A 22359-nucleotide genomic window follows, 5' to 3' on the forward strand; every position below is an offset into this window, starting at 1 on the left:
ATCTCACCAAGTGGAAGACTACATGTGCTCCATTTATTTTCCTCCAAACATCTCTGATGAATGGCCAAAATTAAATGAAAAATTTAGTGTCTAGTTGACAGGTGGCCTGATTATTAATTGATGGAAATATAATTTCCAATTATTTTCCCATAAATCTATTGTTTCCTAAGACTTCCTAAGTTGCTGTCTCTGTAGTACTTCAACATTTACTGGGAATAAGTGCTTTAAAAAGCATAGGCCCTTTGAAGTGTCTTCTCATCTTTTTGCTTTGTTTTATTTTGCTTTGCTTTGGGGACATGGCCAGCAGTGTTCAAAGCTCACTCTTAGCTCTGTAATCAAAAATCACTACTGATGGGCTGGAGGGCCTATATGGGGTCCTGAGGATAGAAGCAGGGCTGACATGTACAAGGCAAGTTCCTTACCTGTTGTGCCTATTGCTTGGGCTCTTCTCATCTTTTTATTACCAAAACATACCATAAAAGAGGAATCTGACTTTGCTTAGAACTTTGGGGGTCCATGTAGATTAAATTAAGTAGACTGAAATTAAAAAAATCTTGAGGTGGTACACATATAGTGATTCTCAAGGATTACTACTGGTTCAGTGGCTGAGATGAGCTGAGTAATGATTAGACGAAAAGCATATGCTGCAAACCTTTGGCATATCTACTCATCCCACCGCCCTCCCCCGAATTCTTTATTTTTTTTAGTTCTCTTTTAAATATAATTGCTTTTATTTAAGCACCACGGTTACAGAATTGTTCACAGTGAGATTCAGTCCATAGAATGTACATTACTGTTCACCAGTGCACCTTTCTCCCACCACCAATGTCTCCCATTTTCCTCCCACTCCCATACTGATCCCTTTAATTACCTCATAATAGGGCTCAGCCTCAGGTGTTTATATTCCCTGAGTAGGAATTCTCCGTGAGCAAACACACTGGAATGACAGGTAGAGAAAACAAAGCCACGTGACCCCATAATGCACAATAAGACTACAGAGAGTAGGCCCAGGAAAGTTGGTGCTTAAATGTGTTTAACCTCAATGATAATGGCTTAGGGGCCTTGTTCCTGTTCCTGATCATCAGGCAAGAATGAGTTAGACATTATGGAGAGGAGGGAAAAAACTCTAATCAAATCTATTAAATCAGAGAGAGCACACCCAGGCCGCAAAGTTTCATTGGATCTAGCGCTGAACCAAACTGGACCAAACACAATCACTCAGTAGCTACTTGATCCTTGAACCTCTTAATAGTTCGTCCTTTCAGGGACTCCCTGACTTCACCTGAAATTAACTGGCAGAATTGTGTGAGTATGTCAGGACAATATAGGCATGTTTAGCTGAGGGGTATAAACCACATAGTATCACTAAATGTTAGTGATTTATCTCCCCAGAACAACTAGAAAGTTTTCATAAAATTATTAATTCGAGGATATTTGAATAATAGGAAAGCAAAAGTCTCATGCAAGTGCAATAATGAAATTTTCAGTTACTGCAGATAATTACTTTTTCTGCTACCCTTTTTTTGTTTGTTTGTTGTTGTTTTTGGATCACACTTGGTGGTGCTCAGGAATTATTCCTGTAATGGTAATAATGCTGGAGATAGAATCTAGATCAGTCACATGCAAGGAAAATGTCCTATGTGTTGTACTAATCTCTCTGGTCCTCATCATGCTACAATTTTAACACAGATATTACTGAAAAAACTTGAAATCTTATACATCTTGTATTTCCATTATTAGCAATATGCCATACTAAGCACTCTACTAATTTCTGAGTTTTTGATACTAAAAGTTTGCATGAAAGGCATCTAGAAATGATCATTTTTGTAACCTTTCTGACTCAAAACTTACCCCCAATTTAAAGTTAATTTCTTAAAAAAGCATATGAAGAATTTCCCTAGGATTGATTAGTGATGTCAGCTTCCTTTATGATATATAAAGAAAATGCTGACACATTTGAATACATTTTTTCCTATGAACCCATATGAATTCAAGCAATGGAATTTACTTGAAGACCAAACAAAATATTACATTTCATACAGGGGAAAATGAACAAAATATGCTATTATCTGAACAATATGAAGATCACATAAGAAATGTTATTTCTAAATTTAGAATTCCATTTCTAAATTCCCAGGGTAGAGAAACAAATAATTTCAAAGTGCTTAGTTCCATAATACCTTCTCTGCAGGGAGGAAGACCACTATCCTAAATTTAGCTAGGAGCACCATGAGATTTCCCGTTCTTTTCTCTCCTACAGGAAAAAAAAAATTCAAGGGGGAAAATAAATGAGTGAGTTTTTCCTGGCTCTGGGACCATAATTTATATTAGTTCCAAAAGGAAAATCTTATAACTTAAGGACTCATTCCCCTTAGATACAATAAGAACTTCCTCTCACTTTAGTAGGCAATGCAGCCAAACCATATTAAAGCTACTGCAAAAACATACTTTTAGGTGAAGATAAACAGTCAAACTAGCCACGGGTCAATATTTTCCAGGAGCCAGGAAGTTAGATGGACAACTAGAATCCTTCAGGGTATTAGGCTTATAAAAGCATTCCACTCACATATATTTATATAACTATTTTAAATAAAGGCAAAGTATTTCTGGAGTTTTTTTTTTTTTTTTTTACTCTTTAAGAATTGGCTTCTGGGGCCGGAGAGATAGCATGGAGGTAAGGCGTTTGCCTTTCATGCAGGAGGTCATCGGTTCGAATCCCGGCGCCCCATATGGTCCCCCGTGCCTGCCAGGAGCAATTTCTGAGCCTGGAGCCAGGAATACCCCCTGAGCACTGCCGGGTGTGACCCAAAAACCAAAAAAAAAAAAAAAAAAAAAAAAAAGAATTGGCTTCTATATATCTGCTACTTCATATTACTTGTTGTACCTAAGAACATCAAGAGTCTCAAAGATCCTATGTTTTCATTCAAAAAGGTAAACAGAGTTCAGGTAGATCTAAGATGAACAAATCCTATGCAAGTAAGTGTAATGAGTCAATAATTGATTGCCTCCACACAACTCCAATTTTCTTATTGCTAGGAAGCCTCTTTATAAGAAAGCACTAAAAAGGGATATAAACATTTTTATGTTCATAATAGTTCACAATTATTCACAATGGACTCCACTTCCATATGTGCTCAGACAGGCTACTGCAAAGGAAGATTTGGGGGTGTGTGTTGTGTGTTTACATATAGATATATACTCAAAGGATTATTACTGTCATTAAAAAGATAAAATCATGCTTTTCAGACAAAAGCATGGTAATCATATTATGATGATCATAAAATGATTATGCTGAATAAAATAAAAAAGTGAAGAACAATTATTAGGTGATTTTCACCCAGGAGAAATATACAATTACTAAGCAAACAAACAGCCAAGACACAAAACTTGTGAACATGGTGGAACTATAGTAGTCCTACAAAGAGATAAATATGTGGGTGGTGAATAAATGAGCAGAAAAGTAATTTTGGAGAAAGGAAAGTCACGGGAACTTAGATACTTCCTTAAGTACAGGGGTAGTGACAATTATATGTATAATATGGATAAATCTATACTCCTAATTTTAAATATAAACCAATCACAGGTTAATGAAAAATCAAATAGAACAAAAAATCTTGGTTCTCATTCAACTGCTAAGGAAATCTGTTGGAGGGCCTCTTTTTTCCTGCCAGCTACCTCCACACATGACAAAGAAAATTTCTACAAAGATGCTCTGACCACACCAGCAGAGCTGTGTCACTTGCTGTGCCTTTTGAATAATGTGGACAAGTTTCTTTAGAAAAAATGGTGATAGCCCAAGCACCTATCTTGGTGTTGTTGGGTTAAATAAGAATGTTTTCTAATGTTCACAATCAAAAGTCAGTAGCATCAGTGTCTATGCCATTAAGCACAGGAATGAAAATGACTTCAGTTACTCACCTTCAAAATGATTGGAAGATTTCTGCTTTCCCCTTCGGCCTGGGAGGGTTTTGAACACCCAGCAGGAGAGCTGAGTATTGATTTGAACAACCGGGGAGGCAAGAACCTCTATTCCTTCATCTAAAACCAATTCAAAGTGTGATACAGTCTTGTGATACAACTGAAGCTAGTTTTTCTTTCTTGGGGGGGGGGGGGCACAAACCCAATGGTGCTCAGGACTTACTCTGGCTCTGCATTCAGGGGTCATTCCTGGCAGGTTTGAGGGACTTCATAGGGTGCTAGAAATATAACCCAAGTAAGCAATATGCAAGGCCAGAATACCACCTGCTACAGTATACCTCTGCTCCTGGAGCCAGATTTCAATGCAAACCAAACCTGCCTTCTCTGTTCTCTGCTCTTCCAGACGTCAGCTTCCATTTTTCTCCTCAGGATTCCTTTGTAGCTCATTCAAGTGAGATCCTTACAGCTGTGTGCAGCTTCAGAATGGAGAGGAGGACTTGGGCAGGTTCTGAGTGTTCACATTGCTGGACCCTAGTTAGCAATTTGAGCCCCAAATTGTAACTAAGGAGTGAACATGTCCTTTCATGAGGTTTGGGGCTTCTCTCCTACGAAGAATGGCCAGTAGTGGGGCTGAGAAACTGTTGCTTTCCTCATCTGCAAAGTTGTCCTGTTTTCTTCTGGCTTATTCATTCCAGGAACCCTGCAGCTAAATCTCTTACCCCCAACCTTCCAAACATGAGAGTCAAGAAATGTCTTCCTCTGGTCCACTGCCCCAGTTTTCTCAGCCGTCCTAGATTGGACACGCCACTTACTCTTGTTCCCTGCACAGATCATGTATCCCAAGGCCCCATTGGCCTCACCAACTACTTGATCTTTTTCCTTTTTCTTCATGTTTTGTTCCTTCTATCAACAGCCTAGGCAGCTGAACTCAGGGTGAAGACATTGGTGTATCAGGGGCCGGATGCTGATTTATTTGTTTTGGGGCTAAGACCTGGCTGTTAATCTGGCAACTCCTGACTCTGAGCTCAGGGCTCACTAACTGGATTGACTCTGGGGACCATCCTGCGGGTGACAGGGATCAAACACAGGTTGGTTGTGAGCAAGACAAATACCCTACCCACTATTTTATCTCTCTAGCCTCTCTGATTTAATTTTTAATTACTGAAACCTTTAAATATATGTGTGTGTGGAGAGAGAAAGAGGAGAGAGAGAGAGAGAGAGAGAAGGTGCTTGTTTTGCACATTGCAATCCTGTTTCTATCCCCAGTACCCCATACAAAGCCAAATGCCCCCTACCCTTTTGTATTATTTCTCTGACTCCAGCTCACAGACTCTTAAGAACCACAGTCCTCAGAGGGCTGCAGGAACACCAGACCCAGTGGTGGCCTCCTGTCATGCCTGTAGGACACAGGAAACTTTGACTAACAGGTTGCTACACCACCCATTGCCACATGGTACCTTCTGGCTTCTCCCTGCTGTAAGGTGGGGGGCTGTGCCTTGAACATCCCACTTCTAGGTCACCAATCCAGATTCTAGCTGTAGTGAGAGCTTGTGAACAGTTTTTCCAGCTTTAAAGGGATGAAACTTCTCAGACACAACGCCGTATCATCAAAGTCTATGATATTCTTCATCCTGTCCCACACCCATGTCTTCTGCAAACAGGTGCTGGCCAAAAGCCCCTTCTGTGTGCCACTTGCAGAATCTCCTGGGAATAGAGGCTTCAGCTCCTGCTTTAGTCACGTGGCTGCCAACCCTGGGTCTATGACAGAGCTTCCAGTTCCCTCTCCAGAATTTTCCATGTGCTGGTTTTGAAACAAGTGTCATCACTCTCCTGTCCTCCAGACACACAGGCGAGGAGGGCTTAAGCTGTCATCTTTCTTCTCTGCTTTCCACATTCCTTGCTCTGAAGTCAAATACGTGCCTCTGGTCGCTGGCCTTGTGGGTCTCTGCAGCTTTGCTTACCTAGTTTTGCCATCCGGATGGGGCCAAGTCGCCAGAGCCACAGGTTTCTAGGGCCAGTAGAGACACAGCCAAGTCTGCAAACAACAGGCTCTGGAAGAAAGCACGTGCCTGCAGGGGACACTGTCATTCACAGGTCTCTGGATGTCAAAAGTGCTTACAGAGACCAAGAATGAAGGGTCATCAGTGAGGGAGAAGAAGCTGCCATCAGCTGTCCTTAACGGTCACTCGTGCAGGGTTTTGTGCTGTTGCCACCCCCTGCCAACATTTGATGGCCCATCTCCTCTTGTATCTGGGAACCCATGTCCTGGAGGGCAGCCAGCCCACCCACTAAAAGGACAGGACGGATGCTTGCTGTGGAGACGGCTGCCTGCAGCGGCCTTCAGCGGGGTGGAACAGCTGCCTGAGAGAGAGGAAGCGGGCAGCCGCAAGCTGGGTGGTTGAAAGTGAGGCCTCAGAGATGTCCTGGGATGCAGCAAATCACCGAGCATTTCTCACCAGTAGAGCTGCTGCCTGTGGGGAAGCAACCAGGAATTAGGGATTCCCTTCTGAAAGAAAGTGTAGGATGTGAGGTGAAGAGGCCACAGGGTCCAGGAGTTCAGTGAGCAAATCCAGGGCCCTCCTGTGGTGGTGGGAGGAGGTGCGGCCAGAGGGGCACCAAAGCACTCTGGACCCTCCTGTGCATAGAAAACGTCGCACAGTTTTCGATGTGGTTTTTCTTAAAGCAAAAAGAGGAAGTTCAAAAATGAACCCAGGTTCACCTGCATGCTTCCTGCTACATCGAGTCCGTGCATAAGAGATAGAGTGAGAAGTCTCCAGGGAGGACCAAGTACAGCATTGTTAGAAATCAGCACCTTGACGTGACATTGATGTGCAAGATGCAGATGATAACAGGCTACTTTAATGAAACTTTTTGTTTTGTTTTGAGGCCATATGATGCAGAGTGTAGAGAATGCACCCCTGGCTCTGACTCTGCTAAGGTATCACTCTGAAGAGTTTGAGAGACCATATGGGGTGCCTGGGATCAAATCCGAATTAGCCAATTGCAAATGCTCTATTATCTATTTGACTCCAATTCTAGGAAATTTACCATTTCACTTTCATCCTGAAAGAATCTGTGGTTGATTAGAGGTTTCTGAGCAAAGAACGCCTCTTAAATAAATGCAGGAAAAGAAACGTACCTAGTTTAAAAGAGTGGGGGGAACTTATACCAAGAATAGCTAGCAAAAGAAAGACAGCAGTAGTGGAGCCCAAAGCTTGGTGAATAAAAGGAATAATCAGTAGTTTTTTAATATTTCTGCTACCTTTATGGAGAAGACAAGCCAATCAGACCGTAAGACCAGGCAAACTTTTTTTGTGCCCCTGAGCTGAATGTGAAATTTGGCATCTTTCTGTGTGTATGGAACAGATGGTAAGCAATAGCATCAAAGACACATAAACATTATTTAAGAGGGAAAGGTAGATTCCTATACCACCTCCATTCCAAACCAGCAGCTTATAAAAAGTCCTTTTAAGAAGAAGCTTATCCAGAGGTTTTTGTTGTTGTTGTTGTTGTTTTGTTTTGTTTTGGTTTGGTTTGGTTTGGTTTTTGGGTCACACTCGGCAGCACTCAGGGGCTACTCCTGGCTCTACGCTCAGAAATCACCCCTGGCAGGCACAGGAGTTTTTTTTTTTTTTTGTTTTGTTTTTAAGAAGAAGCCTGGAGAGATAGCACAGCGGCGTTTGCCTTGCAAGCAGCCGATCCAGGACCAAAGGTGGTTGGTTCGAATCCCGGTGTCCCATATGGTCCCCCGTGCCTGCCAGGAGCTATTTCTGAGCAGACAGCCAGGAGTAACCCCTGAGCAATGCCGGGTGTGGCCCAAAAACAAAAACAAAAACAAAAAAAAAAAAGAAGAAGCCCTTCTTGGGTCTCTGGAATAAGACAAGAAGACAGTTTTCTAAAAATCCAAGTATTGGATTCAGAAAAGATACTTTCTAGCTTATAAAATTAGCCCATGTTTTGAATTCTGGGCTTCTCAATCTATTTGCCACTCAACACCGCTCCATGAAACATCTCCAGATTCCTTCTATGGTCATGATTTTAAAAGATTTGGTTTTCCAACTGGGTCAACCAAACACACTATTACAGATGTGCTACGCTATGCTACCCCTTGAATAAGTTTCAGATTTACCAGGCACAAATGTTTAATTTCCAACACTTTTTTTAATATGGAAAACAGCCTATATTGCATGAAACAATTTTTTTTAAATTTATTTATTTATTTATTTATTTATTTATTGGTTGGTTGATTGGTGGGCCACACCTAGCGATGCTCAGGGGTTACTCCTGGTTCTGCACTCAAGCTGTCCCTGGCAGGCTGGGAGGCCATATGGGATGCCAGGAATCGAACCAGGTCCCTCCCAGGTCAGCCACATGCAAGGCGAACACCCTACCACCATGCTAACTCTCCAGCCCCTTATATTACATTATTTTTTTATTAACTTTTTATTTAAACAACTTTATTACATACATGATTGTGTTTGGGTTTCAGTCATGTAAAGAACACCCCCCATCACCAGTGCAACATTCCCATCACCAATGTCCCAAATCTCCCTCCTCCCCACCCAACCCCCGCCTGTACTCTAGACAGGCTTTCTATTTCTCTCGTACATTCTCTTTATTAGGATAGTTCAAAACGTAGTTATTTCTCTAACTAAACTCATCCCTGTTTTGGTGAGCTTCATGAGGTGAGCTGTAACTTCCAGCTCTTTTATCTTTTGTGTCTGAAAGTTATTATTGCAAGAATGTCTTTCATTTTTCTTAAAACCCATAGATGAGTGAGACCATTCTGCGTCTTTCTCTCTATCTCTGACTTATTTCACTCAGCATAATAGATTCCATGTATTCCATCCATGTATAGGAAAATTTCATGACTTCATCTCTCCTGAAGGCTACATAATATTTCATTGTGTATATGTACCACAGTTTCTTTAGCCATTCATATGTTGAAGGGTATCTTGACTTTTTCCAGAGACTTGCTATGGTAAATAGTGCTGCAATGAATATAGGTGTAAGGAAGGGATTTTTGTATTGTATTTTTGTGTTCCTAGGGTACATTTCTAGGAGTGGTATAGCTGGGTCATATGGGAGCTCGATTTCCAGTTTTTGGAGGAATCTCCATATTGCTTTCCATAAAGGTTGAACTAGACAGCATTCCCACCAGCAGTGGATAAGAGTTCCTTTCTCTCCACATCTCCGCCAACACTGCTTGTTCTCATTCTTTGTGAGGTGTGCCAATCTCTGGGGTGTGAGGTGGTACCTCATAGTTGTTTTGATTTGCATCTCCCTGATGATTAGTGATGTGAAGCATTTTTTCATGTGTCTTTTGGCCATTTGTATTTCTTCTTTGTCAAAGTGTCTGTTCATTTCTTCTCCCTATTTTTTGATGGGAATAGATGTTTTTTTCTTGTAAATTTCTGTCAGTGCCTTGTATATTTTGGAGATTAGCCCCTTGTCTGATGGGTATTGGGTGAATAGTTTCTCCCACTCAGTGGGGGGCTCTTGTATCCTGGATGCTATTTCTTTTGAGGTGCAGAAGCTTCTCAGTTTAATATATTCCCATCTGTTAATCTCTGCTTTTACTTGCTTGGAGAGTGCAGTTTCCTCTTTGAATATGCCTGTAGTCTCAATGTCCTGGAGTGTTTTGCCTATGTGTTGTTCTATATATTTTATGGTTTTGGGTCTGATATTGAGGTCTTTCATCAATTTGGATTTAACCTTCATACAAGATGTTAGCTGGGGGTCTAAGTTCAATTTTTTGCTAGTGGTTGTGCCAACACCACTTGTTGAAGAGATTTTCTTTGCTTTTCAGGTCTATTATATTCTTGTTGGGTTAGTATGACCACTCCAGCTTTTTTATGGGTGTTGTTTGCTTGGATAATTTTTCTCCAGCCTTTTATTTTGAGTCTATGTTTGTCCTGACTATTCAGGTGTGTTTCTTGTAGGCATCAGAAGGTTGGATTGAGTTTTTTGATCCATTTAGCCACACTGTCTCTTAACTGGTGCATTTAGTCCATTGACATTGAGAGAAAGAATTGTCCTGAGATTTAATGCCATCTTTCTATCGAAATTTGGTGTGTCTTTTGGTTAGTCTTGTCTTAAATTAGGTCTTTCAGTTTTTCTCTTAAGACTGGTTTTGAGTCTGTAAAGTTTCTGAGCTGTTTCTTGTCTGTGAAACCATGTATTCTTCCGCCAAACTGGAAAGCAAGTTTTGCTGGGTACAGTATTCTAGGTGAAGCATTCATTTCATTCAGTCTTGTCACATTATCCCACCACTGCTTTCTGGCCTTGAGTGTTTCTGGTGACAGGTCTGCTGTAAATCTCAAGGATGCTCCCTTGAATGTAATTTCCCTTTTTGATCTTGCTGTTTTCAGAATTCTGTCTCTGTCTGTGGGATTCATCATTGTGACTAGGATGTGTCTTGGGGTATTTTTTCTGGGGTCTCTTTTGGTTGGTACTCTTCGAGCATGCAGAATTTGATCACATATATTCTTTAGCTCTGGAAGTTTCTCTTTAATGATGTTCTTGACCATTGATTCTTCCTGGAAATTTTCTTCCTGGGTCTCTGGGACTCCAATGATTCTTAAGTTGTTTCTGTTGAGCTTATCATAGACTTCTATTTTCACCTGTTCCCATTCTTTGTCTAATTTTTTCATTGTCTGTTCATTTGCCTTAAGTTTTTTTTCCAGTCTCTCCCGCTGTATGGAATTGTTATTTATCTCATCTTCCACAACACCAATTCCATTCTCAGCTTCTGTTATCCTGTCCCAGAGATTATCCATTTTGTCATTCACTTCATTTACTGAGTTTTTCAGGCCTGTTAGTTGACATGTTATTTCAGTTTGGAGTTTTGTGATTTCTGTCTTCATATTTTCTTGGTTCTTGTTAGTTAGTTAGTTCAACTCGACCCATGGTTTCTTTGAGTTCTTTGAGCATGTTCCATATTGCTTGTCTAAAGTCCTTATCTGAGAGGTTGATTAGTTGGTTGGTTATTATCTGGTCATCAGAATTGTCATCTTTATTCTCTATGTCTGATGCTGGCCTGCATTGTTTCCCCATTGTCACACTTGTATTGTGGGTTTTTCTACATGTTGTGGTGGTATTCATTGGCTAAGTGATGTAAGCAGCCACACTCCTCTGGCTCCACCCTTTCTGGGTGGGTTGACTTGCATCCAAGGGAGGGGAGTCCTCTGTGGATGAAGACTCTCACAGGATCAAATCTTAGGCCCGAGCACGCACCAGAGAAGAAAGTCTGGAGAGAAATGCTGGGCTTCAGTGATCCAGCACAGTTCTTAGTGTGATTTTTTTCTTCTTGTTGCAATGGTGTTCTTTCCTTAGAAAGAGCACAGGGCCACGTAGCGAAGCAGAGCTAAGTGCTCTTCTGGAGCCTCTTTTCGGCCCACCTCCCAAGAGTTTTACGCGACAGGACAGGAGACATACACACACAAGCAGCACTCACAATTTTTCACAGTCAGGCCCCACTGGGCAGGCGCAGTTTTGTCGCATGAAATAATTCTTCCAAAATAGCTCTAGCTCTCAAGAGAAGCAAGTTGAAAGCATTTCATAAATACCTGAATACATACTCTCTTGTTTAACGAGGAGTTCTACTGAGTTGCTCCACTGTTCTGCAACAGGCATTTTGGTTGCTGAGGTGGAGTGGAGCTCGAAGCAGTAATAAATCTAGGCCCTATTAAAGGAGCCCAGAACCTGGCTCCAGGTCAGTCAGGGTTTTTCCGGAAGCCCTGATCATGCACCACCTGGTCACCAAGTGAAACTCTTATAGTTGAAGAATCCTGGGCTCCAAGATCTGGCTGGAAGATGATGAGAGAAGTTAAGTGTCCTCCCATGCCCCTGCACTTTATTTAACAAATACTGATCCAATGAGTCCTCCAGGAAAGTTGAAGGCAGCACAAATCACCTCATAGTAGAAATGTGTTTAATATAGTACAGAAATGATTAAATTATAGTTCTATGTAAGCTAAATCTTAGATGTTCTTTGAGCAATGCCTGTCCTATAGTTTGTAGGAAGAAGTGAAAAGGGAGCTGGTAGGATCATCTATTTGGAATCTCTTACGAAATAGAGAGAGGCAAGGAAATTGAGGAATTCTGGGTATGACAAGAGGCAGAATATTGGAGGGTATTAAGTTTTGATTAAGAAAGAAAAGAAGGGAAATAAAAAAAGAAATAAGAAAAAATAAAGAAAAGTAGAACTCAGCAGGAAAATGAGGACAGCAATGCATTCTAAGTGAAGATAATGTCCAAATTCTATAGGAAAATATCAAGGACCAATAATTCAATAATGTCTTTTCATTTTTCTTTTTTTGAGCGGGAATCGTTGGGCCACACCGACTGGTTCTCAAAAGCTACTTCTGCCTCTGTACCTAGAAATGACACTGAACAGTGCTCAGAAGACCATGTCATAATGCAAATCAAATGGGGGTGGGGGTGGGAATGGCGGCATGCAAGGCAAGTGCCTTAACCCCTGTACTAGCCCTCTCTGGCTTCTCAGTAATATCTTTTTGAGAACATAACTACACTTAGACATTCAGTGCTCCAGAGACTATAAGAAAGGAGGAAGCACAGGAGTCCAATGAGAATTGCTTTTGTCAACAGAAAAACCTTCCTTTGATGAAAGGAAGATGCTGTGTCATCATTGAGGCTGGAGAGATAGCACATCAGTAGGGCATTTGCCTTGCATGCAGCCAACCCCGGATGGACCCAAGTTTGATTCCTGGTATCCCATATTGTCCCCTGAGCCTGCCAAGAGTGATTTCTGAGCGCAGAGCCAGAAGTAAACCCTGAGTATTGCCAGGTGAGACTACCCCCCCAAAAAAAGATGCTGTATCATCAATATATAGAAATTGTTAAAAGGTATTCAATTCATGACAGTAAAATTCCTAGGCAAGGTGTCTTGTTCTGCCAGTTCCTAATCTCGGTTGGCCTGAAAATGCCTACAGAACGAGTAGAGGCTGGGGCATGGCTTGTCCTTTGAGACCTATACAATGACATGAACGCCAAGAGCACTGGACCACCATACCTCAGCCTCTCTGGGTGGGCCTGGGACAAGGAAAGAGGCCATAGAAGAGAGCAGCCTTGTTGCTTTCCTGTCTTTGTTCTCACAGGACAACAGAAGAGGTGCCTGTGGCTGGGATGTCTGCACAAGGCGGGTTTTAGGGCCTCCTGCTTTCCCAACTCTGAATTTCTGCCGGAGGGCAAAGATGTTCTCAGACTTTTAAAGGAAGCAGAGAGCAGTGAAGGGAGGCTGCTCTGAAAGACTTATCATGTCAGCCATCTGTGGACCGAATCCAGCTCCTTTCCTGGACTCTCACTCAGTTCAATCACCAGTTCCCTGTCCAGGCCCTCGAAGCGGCTGCGAGTTTGGCAGGTGCTGAGGAGGGATGGCAAGAAGCAAGCGCTGCTGGGCCCAGCCACCCAGGCCGGACCTGGGCCATGGAGGGCGATTACAATCTTGAGTGCAGGCCCTTCCTTGAGGAGTCCGGATCACACAAAGCCTGTTTGTTAAATTTCTAGACAAAACACCTGCCCTCAGGGGCTTAAGTTCCCTCAGTGAGAGTCCTTATCTTTTGCTTAACTGTAATATTAGAGGTTGGATCATGCTGATGCTAGAAATTTGCATTCTGTGCAAATACCTAAGTGCTTTGTATACTGAATGCTTTAGTCAGAACATGCACATAATACATTTCAAAACTGAACATCAGCTCCATGCGCTGCCCTGGGTTAGGTGCCTGTTTTATTGGTGGGCGTATCTTTATCAAAGTATTTCATTGTGGTCAATTAGTAGCTATCTTTGCAAGATACTGACAAAGAGTCCAATATGTGACTATTAGTCCTAGATATGTAGGCTCGGATTTCTTTCCTCGGGCGTTAATTTTGCTTTGGAAAGGGATATTAATATAGACAGCAAAGGCACATCTGTTCTCTCTGGTTTAGGTGAGATTGATAACACAAATCTTTCTTAGCATCCTTTTATGCTCATTAACATTTTAACCTAATTAAGAGAAGCTATTAACTCTGGCTTATCGTCTGGTTCACCAGGACCAAGGCAGAGTGTGTGACTTCTTTGAAGTCATCCAAGTTATTTAAATATGCATCCAGAAACTGTGTGTGGAAAGTTGCCCTGAAGCAAGTCATGCCGAGGTCTATTTCATAATCTCTGCACGTGGGGGAAAAGGCTGAGCCACCTGCAGTGGGGTGGGAACTATGGTTTGCATTCACCTCCTAAGGTGGGTTACTTTATTCAGGGAGTGATCATGGCAGTTGAAGGCTGGGCTGGAGACATACTATTATTAAGTCACATTATTATTAAGATGCTTGCCTTGCATAGGGTCCCCCACACACTGCCAGGAGTAAACCCTGAGTACCACAGGGTTTGGCCCCAAACAGAAACAAAGCCATAAAATAATAACAGTATCTTTGTAAACAAGACGGTGTGATAAATATATGGGCTGTGAAAGATGCAAGTGCAAGTCAGAATTGTGTTTTGGAGCTGGGATCAAGTCTACGCCTGCTGGGATAAATCATCCCTGGCGTGAAGAACCAGGGCTCACCACTTTCTCAGGCCTCTTTTGTTCGGGGCTGATAGTGAGATAAGCATCACAGAAAAGGTGGCAGGGGTAGGTTTGGGGGTGAGGGCCTGGCCATGTGGCCAACCAGCTGTTGAGTCCATCTTCCCAGGCCACAATGTGCTGAACTCTGTCTCCACTCTGCATCCCCTCCTGGGTCCATTCTTTGCAAGAACCCCTCTTGGGTCCTCCCAGTTTTTGCAAAGGCCACACTAGGATTCTGCTGCAACAGGACAAATGGGACCTTCAGATTCTTACAGGTGACCTCTCATCGCTTTCTAAGAAACATAACCTGAATCCCTGGTTCACACAAAAAGGAAAAGAGTTTTCACACATGGGAAAAGAGTTCATGTGGTTTCCAGCCTTCCCATTGGGATAAGATGCTGGGGCCACTAGGGATCACTTTCTGACCCAGAAGAGAAAACTCTGAGTCCTGGAGAAGCCAGCTCAGCAGTGAAGGGGTTACTCTCCTGAGGGCGGGGGTTGGGGTGTGGAGAAAGTTGCTGGACATTCTTCCCAGCTTGTCTGATGGAGATGCGACCTGGCACCACTGAAAGGCTTTAAGATTAATGGAGAAAAGGCGAAATCTGACAGCTTTTCCGCCGGTTTTAGTCCTCCTGGGTGGGCCAATTGGTCTTGAATGTCACTAGCTACTTAATCTTGTGTATCTGAAACAGACTGGCTTATTTGGGGAGCCCTGCTTGCTCTGTATAGGCATCAATTGGAGAGGCAGATAAAAGGAAACTGCATTGAATTTCTCCTCTCAGCCTTTCACCAGGCACTTTCTAGCTGCAAAATCATTAGTGGCCCCAGCAGGCACACTATCTGGGGTGGATGCTCCTACCACACCCAAGTGGGGGTGCCACCTTCCTGGCCAGGCTTCTGTTCTGTTGCACACCACCTTCTCATGCTTGTACATGGACCTGTTTCCTGCTGGATCTTGCTTACTTTTCCTAAACCAGGGGTGTTGCCTGATGTGCTAGCAAGAGAAAGAATCTCCAGAGATATAATAAGCACAGGGGGGACAATGGAAAACAATGGAGGAAGGAAGGACAACTGCTCTAGATCTTCCAGCCTTCATGTCTCAAATAAATCAGATCTGACAACTGTTTTATAGCTAAACTATCTGCCAGGAAAGAGAGTCAAAATTCAAAGATGTCCTCTACTTCCTGGATTGTCAAACTGAATGCAAGACAGGAATCATTCAGGTGAAGTTTGAGTGTTCGAAGGAGAATGATTAATTGTGTTGGCAGGGGAGATGACAATAGGTTGAGTTCTTATAAGATAGGCTTTGTTTGTTTGTTTGCTGTTACTACATAAAATAACAGTCTGGTCTATCTTGATTTGGGGCAAGATGCTGCTGAAGGCTATCACACACCGAACTAGATGAACTGAACACACTGAACTTCAATGGACTCTTCCCTAACCTAGACACCAATTCCACCCAGAATTGAACTGCCCTCCTGTGTTTCAGGTAACTTGTTCTTAGTCCTTCATCAGTTTCTGACTTTCTAAACCCATGGGTTTCACTGAATACACCATCAGGAACAAGTGATGAATGGCACAGGGTGGCCCAGAGTCAATGGACTCTGTTAACTGCTCCAGCTTGCCTTCTGGAAACACAGGAAGTCCCTATGTCTGAAGCATGTCACATAACAAGCAGACACAGGTCTACACAGAGTGTCTCTCTCACACTGTGCATTTGGCTAGGGTGAAAGGTCTCTTTAAAACAGAACATTTTCCAATAAACATACACAAAACTCATCATAAACCAGACTAACTCTTCTGTCTACTGAGGAAGATGGAAGACATAAACGGAGCCCAGCACCACAGCAACGTGTCACAGTTCTTCATTATGCTTTTGAAATATCACCAGATATCTGGCTATTTTTAAATGACCAACTTCTCTCTGGCCAAGGATGTCTGCTTAAAAGAAGATAAAGGAAGTTACTGATGGAAAATGAAGTGGAAAAATGTCTTCTGTGGATGAAAAGAAATCCTTTTACAATAATCTCAAATACAAGGTTCTGCTCTTCCTGATTTGTGAGTTTCTCTTAAAGACACAGAGTACATGTTTCAAAGAATAAGGCTGGATCTGGCTAAAATGTGAGGGGGAGGAGTCTGAAGATCACTCTGTGTCAGGAGAGATGCAGGAAGTCAACCACTTCCTTATCCTTTTCCAGGGTGTTCTCAGAGAACATCAGGAACTGACCAGAGGATAAAAGAGTATTGGTGTAGGTTGAAAGAATATCAGGAAGTAATACCTGAGCAATAACTCAGGATTGGAGAACATGCTCTGTATCAGGAGGCCTGAGTTCTATCCCTGACACCACATTGTCTCCCAGGTACTTGCTTAATCACCAGGGCACAGCTGAGATCGATTCTTTCTCTCTCTCTTTTTTTTTTTTTTTGAGATTGACTCTTGAGCACTAACCAAAACTACATGCAGGATGGTGGCCCAAAATGTGAAGGAACAAAATACCAGAAGTACAAGAAAAGACTCATTTAAACACAAGAATCGCTAATAAAAGAGATTAGTCAGCAGAGAAGATAATTTTTCTGGATATTGACTTTGGACACATTTTGTCTTGTCTGAAATATTTGAATAAACGCCTTTTCTCTTCTGGGTGTGGAAGTGTACAGATATAGGCAAGAACTAGGTGAGTTTGTAGGAAAAGAAAACCAAATTGCAAACCAAACTTATGGCTAGATTATCTGTAGTCTAAGTTCTGGTCAGGCACCTTTAACATGAAAAGTCAAGGTTCCTAGACTCATGATACACCAACAGATCTGAACAGTGAAGTCACTCTGTGACTATAAACATTGGTAATCTTCAAGATGTTTTTTACAGCTGAGTTTTTGTCACCTTATTTTAATTTTTAATGCCCCCGCCACTGATGGCAACACACATACTTAAAGAATATGACTCCTCAGGTCCTTCACAAAAGGGTGAGGTCAGGATTCTTTTTTTCTTTTTCTTTTTAAATAAAATCTTTATTTAAGCACCATGATTACAAGAATGATTGAAGTTGGGTTTCAGTCATAAACAGAATACCCCCCTTCACCAGTGCAACATTCCCACCACCAATGCCCCCCTCACCCCACCCCTGGCATCCTACTTCTCTCATTCACTTACATTGTTAGGATAGTTCTCAATGTAGTTATTTCTCTAACAGCACTCATCACTCTTTGTGGTGAGCCTCATGTCATGAGCTGCACCTTCCAGCCTTCATCTCTTTTGTCTCTGATGATTATTGCAAAAATGTCTTTCATTTTTCTTAAAACCCATAGATGAGTGAGACTATTCTGCATCTATCTCTCTCCCTCTGACTTATTTCACTCAGCATAATAGAGTCCATGTACATCCACATACAGAAAAATTTCATTACTTCATCTCTCCTGATGGCTGCGTAATATTTCTTTGTGTATATGAACCACAATGTCTTTAGTCATTAATCTGTTAAAGGGCATCTTGGTTATTTTCAGAGTCTAGCTATTGCAAATAGTGCTGCAATGAATATAGGTGTGAGGTAGGAATTTTTGAATTATATTTTTCTGTTTCTAGGGTATATCCCTAGTAATGGTATAGCTGGATCATTTGAGAGCTCAATTTCCAGTTTTTTGAGGAATCTGCATATTGTTTTCCATAAAGGCTGGTCTAAATGGCATTCCCACCAGCAGTAAAAAAGAGTTCCTTTTCCTGCCAGCACTGATTGTTCTTATTCTTTGTGATGTGTGCCAGTCTCTGTGGTATGAGTTGGTATGAGGTCAGGATTCTTAAGAAGTGAAGGAGTCTGAGAAATATAATAAAATATCTGAACTCAATGGAAAGAGATGAACTCAAAACATTCTTGGCTATCTGGCTCATCATAGTTATCCAACACAACACAGCCTAATGCTTACAAACACATTGTAAATACCAGTTGGCCTAGATGGCACTTTGAGTCAAAGGTTCTGTTACTCAGAATCATCACTTAAAGACAAATAACTCCAGGGCAAGTGATATTAACAGTGCCCTGATCCAACAAATAATGCATAGCATCAATCCTGTGCTAGGTACTATGAGTGAATACAAATATTTTTGCCTTCTTGGATTTCAACGTGTATTGAGGATACAGGATATTAAATTTGGAATTAGTGAAGAATATTCTAAAAAGGTTCCACAGGCTCTCTTGGAGTTTAGGCAACAGGTCAGAAAAATATTTCCTGGATCTATTTGATTGCCAGTGCCAGCAATGCTCCAGGAAAAGGAACAGAAGAGAAAAGCATGCATTAGGCTTTGGTAAGTGACAATATCCCGAGGGTAGAAAGAGCCAGGGCATTCTTGCTAGGGAAGAGGAGGAGTAGGAAGGGAAGGGGCCCAATGGACTTCAAAGTGACTCCAGAAAAGTTCAACTCTATTCTAAGAGGCATAACATCATTGGGGGACTTAAAAAGAGAAAAAGATGGAATTTTCCCTGGGAAAGACCTGGTGGACAACTCTGAAGGAAATGTTTAGGTCAGAGTAATCAAGGTAATCAAGTTTTGGCATTGGTGAGAGGACATAATGACACATTGCTGGAAGCAAGTTTAGAGGGAGTCAGTCTATCTAAACCCTAGAGTCAGATTTGTGGAGAGATCTCTCAGTCATCTGAGAAAGCTGAAGCAGGCAAATGTGCCTTGTGATACCAACTTCTCCATAGGAGAGAGTGGGGTTTCCAGGCAAGACTCATCTGAGGGGGTCTGGCCAGTGGGGGCAAAGAGAGGCAAGGAGGATAATTTTGGGAAGAAATGCACCAGGATGAAACTACAAATACATTATTCCATTTGAGAGCAAACTTAGTCCACTACAATTTTGATCTAACACAAAAAGGATACAAATATTGTAGATGGTATAGTAGAGGCATACTTGATGCAAGAAAAAAATTGGTTTAGAACTCTGATTTGAAGATATCTATTTACCTACCTATCTGTCTGTTTGTCTATATATAGTTTGGAAGGGTCACATCTAGCAGTGTTCAAGACTAAATTCTGACTCTGCACTCAGAAATCACATCTAGTGTGATTTGGAGAACCATATGAAATGCTGAAGATTGAATCCAGGCCAGCTATGTGCCAGACAAGTACCACACCCACTATACTATAGCTCTGTCCCTGAAAAATATACTTAAATAAAAACTTGTTTTAGATTCTATGAAGCTATCATATATTACATCAAGAAAAGTTGAAATTAGAAATCCCATCTGATTCTCTAAATCTAGTATGTTTTAAGTCAATATAATGTCAAACATACAGCTAAAGATAATAAATATGTCAAAGGGATAACTAATCTTAAACTGTATTTTCAATGACTTGATTAGCTCCCATTCTAACTATTGTATATAAGTGGACTTAATCCATGGTACCAAGGGCACTTGATAGCAGAGAAATGACACTCCATGTACAGATTACTAAGTTTTAAAGACAGTGTGGGAAACCCAGAGGATCATCACAATTCTGAGATGTCCAGAAAAGAAACTATTTTCTCAGCCACACTTGATAAGATTTCACCAGTAACTAGAGAAGAGGAATTGGAAACTCTTACCAGAGCCCTCTGTATATAATTTATAGCCTAATATATAAACATAGGATACATGTTTAAGTTTATGGCATAGTAAACTGTGCTTAGTTCTTATTTCATACTGTTCAGTCATTCTTATTCAACCCTTTTGCATCTTCATAAAGTCCTGAAAGAATTTCTGCAGCTGGTGGCATATATCCAGTAAGCCTACTTAAGTATTGTAGTTCTGTTTGGAGTGGCTTCGAAAGCTGTCTCCTTATAGGATACTGATTTAGTAGGGCCTACTTTCTCCAACTTACATGTACACATAAAGGAGAGTCCTTTACCAAAAATTAAGGGCCATTTAACATCAGGTCTTTTCATAACAAATACTTTGATTAGATTGGGTTTCAAGAATGGGATTCAAGAACTCTTGTACACTGCTACATATAAATATTTGTAGTGCAGACATGCTTAGCTTTTAGAAAGTTCTCCAAGAAATCCTCAATCCCAAAAGATAAAAAAACATTGGTACATTAAATATATATGAAATAAATTGTATAACATGGATAAACCTTGAAAACATTATAGTAAGAAAAAAAGCATTCACTGGTTCTGTTTTTTTAATTAGTAGATTTTTAATTAAATCATCATGAGATATGCAGTTACAAAGCTGTTCATGATCAGGTCTTAGTCACTCAGTATTGTAAGACCTGTCCCATCATCACCAGTGTATATTTCCTGCTACCAATGTTCTCAGCTTTCCTACCCTTCCCATTGTCTGAAGGGGCATTCACAGATTCTGTTTTAAGATGCAAATATAAAAAGATTCCCAAACTTGTTTCCTTCTATGAACAAACATAAATCTAATTTAATCTGAAAAAAAATCTAAAATTAGTTGAACAATTTCTAAGTATCAGGTAGCAGAGAGAAAAACCACCAGAAACCTCAGTCCTTGTATATCAATACACAACTGGGAGGGAACATAAGCTAAATTCAACTACAACTGTGAGCCCATAACAGTTTGGTTAATAACAGGCTGTACATAAATCAATGGTCCTATATTTAGCCTAGCTGTGCAGTCTAGCTTTGTGTAAAGATATTAAATAAGGTTTGCTCAATAAAATATCTAATTTTTTGTAACCCCTTTGTTAAGTGATCCATAACTGCGTATTAAAAGGATCATATGCCAGGGCTAGAGCAATAGTATAGATGATAGGGCATTTGTCACACACATGGTTGACCCAAATTCAAGCGTCAGCATCCTTCAACATTTCCTGAGCCCACCAGAAGTGATCCCTGAGAGCAAAGCAAGGAGTACACTCTGAGTATCACCAAAACCAAAATAAATGGAGCATACACCATGAACAAATGAAATTTATTCTATTAATGCAAGGATGGTTGGATATCTGCAAATCAGTGTGCTATGCCTCATCAGCCAAATGAAGGATAAATACCATACAATTATTTTAATAGTAGCAGGCATTTGACAACTTCAGTTTATAATAATTATTGTTTTAATCACAGAGGGAGTATACAAGGTATGTACCTCAACCTAAAGGTTATTGAGGGGGCCTGAGCAGTAATATAAGTAGGTCTCTTGCCTTGAATGCAGCTGATTGGAGTTCAATCTTCAGTATCACATTGTCCCCTGAGCAAAGCCAACAAGGAGTAAGCCCTGGTCACTATCAGATGTTGCCCTCTCCAAAAAATTGGCCATTGATGAGGAGACCACATATAATATGTACCTAATGGTAAAAAGTTGAAGCTTTATCTTTAAAATCAAGTCTAGGACAAGTCCATTCTTGCAATATCTAATAAAGTGTTAGAAATGTCACCAGAGTAAATAGGCAAGAAAAAAGGAAGGAAAGGTATTAATTGGTAAAGAAGAAAAACTCACTTTTCTCAGATGATGTTAATTTATATATTGAAAATCACAAAAATCTATTAGGAAAAAATCAGTAAATGGGGGCCGGAGCCCTGCAAATAGCAGACCCAGGTTTAATCCTTGGCTCCCATATGGTCCTCTAGCCTGCCAGGAGTAATTTCTGAGCACTGAGCAAGGAGTAACTCCTGAGCACTGCTGGGTATGCCTCTCCCCAAAGAAAAAAAAATTAGTGAATTTGCTAGAATATAAAATTAACATGTGAAATTTAATTGTGTGTTTATACACTAATAATAAGCCATCTGAAAAAGAAGTTAAGAAAAATCTCAGTTAGGGTCGGGGAGATGGATCAAACAGCCAGATAGAATGCATGCTTTATGAATAGGTGAAGTGGAAGCCTCGTGTCCAATCCCAATGGATTGGGGAGATGCAGGTCTGGAAGCAACACTGACACTGGA

The sequence above is a fragment of the Suncus etruscus genome, chromosome 2 (genome assembly GCF_024139225.1).
Source record: "Suncus etruscus isolate mSunEtr1 chromosome 2, mSunEtr1.pri.cur, whole genome shotgun sequence".
NCBI lineage: Eukaryota > Metazoa > Chordata > Mammalia > Eulipotyphla > Soricidae > Suncus > Suncus etruscus.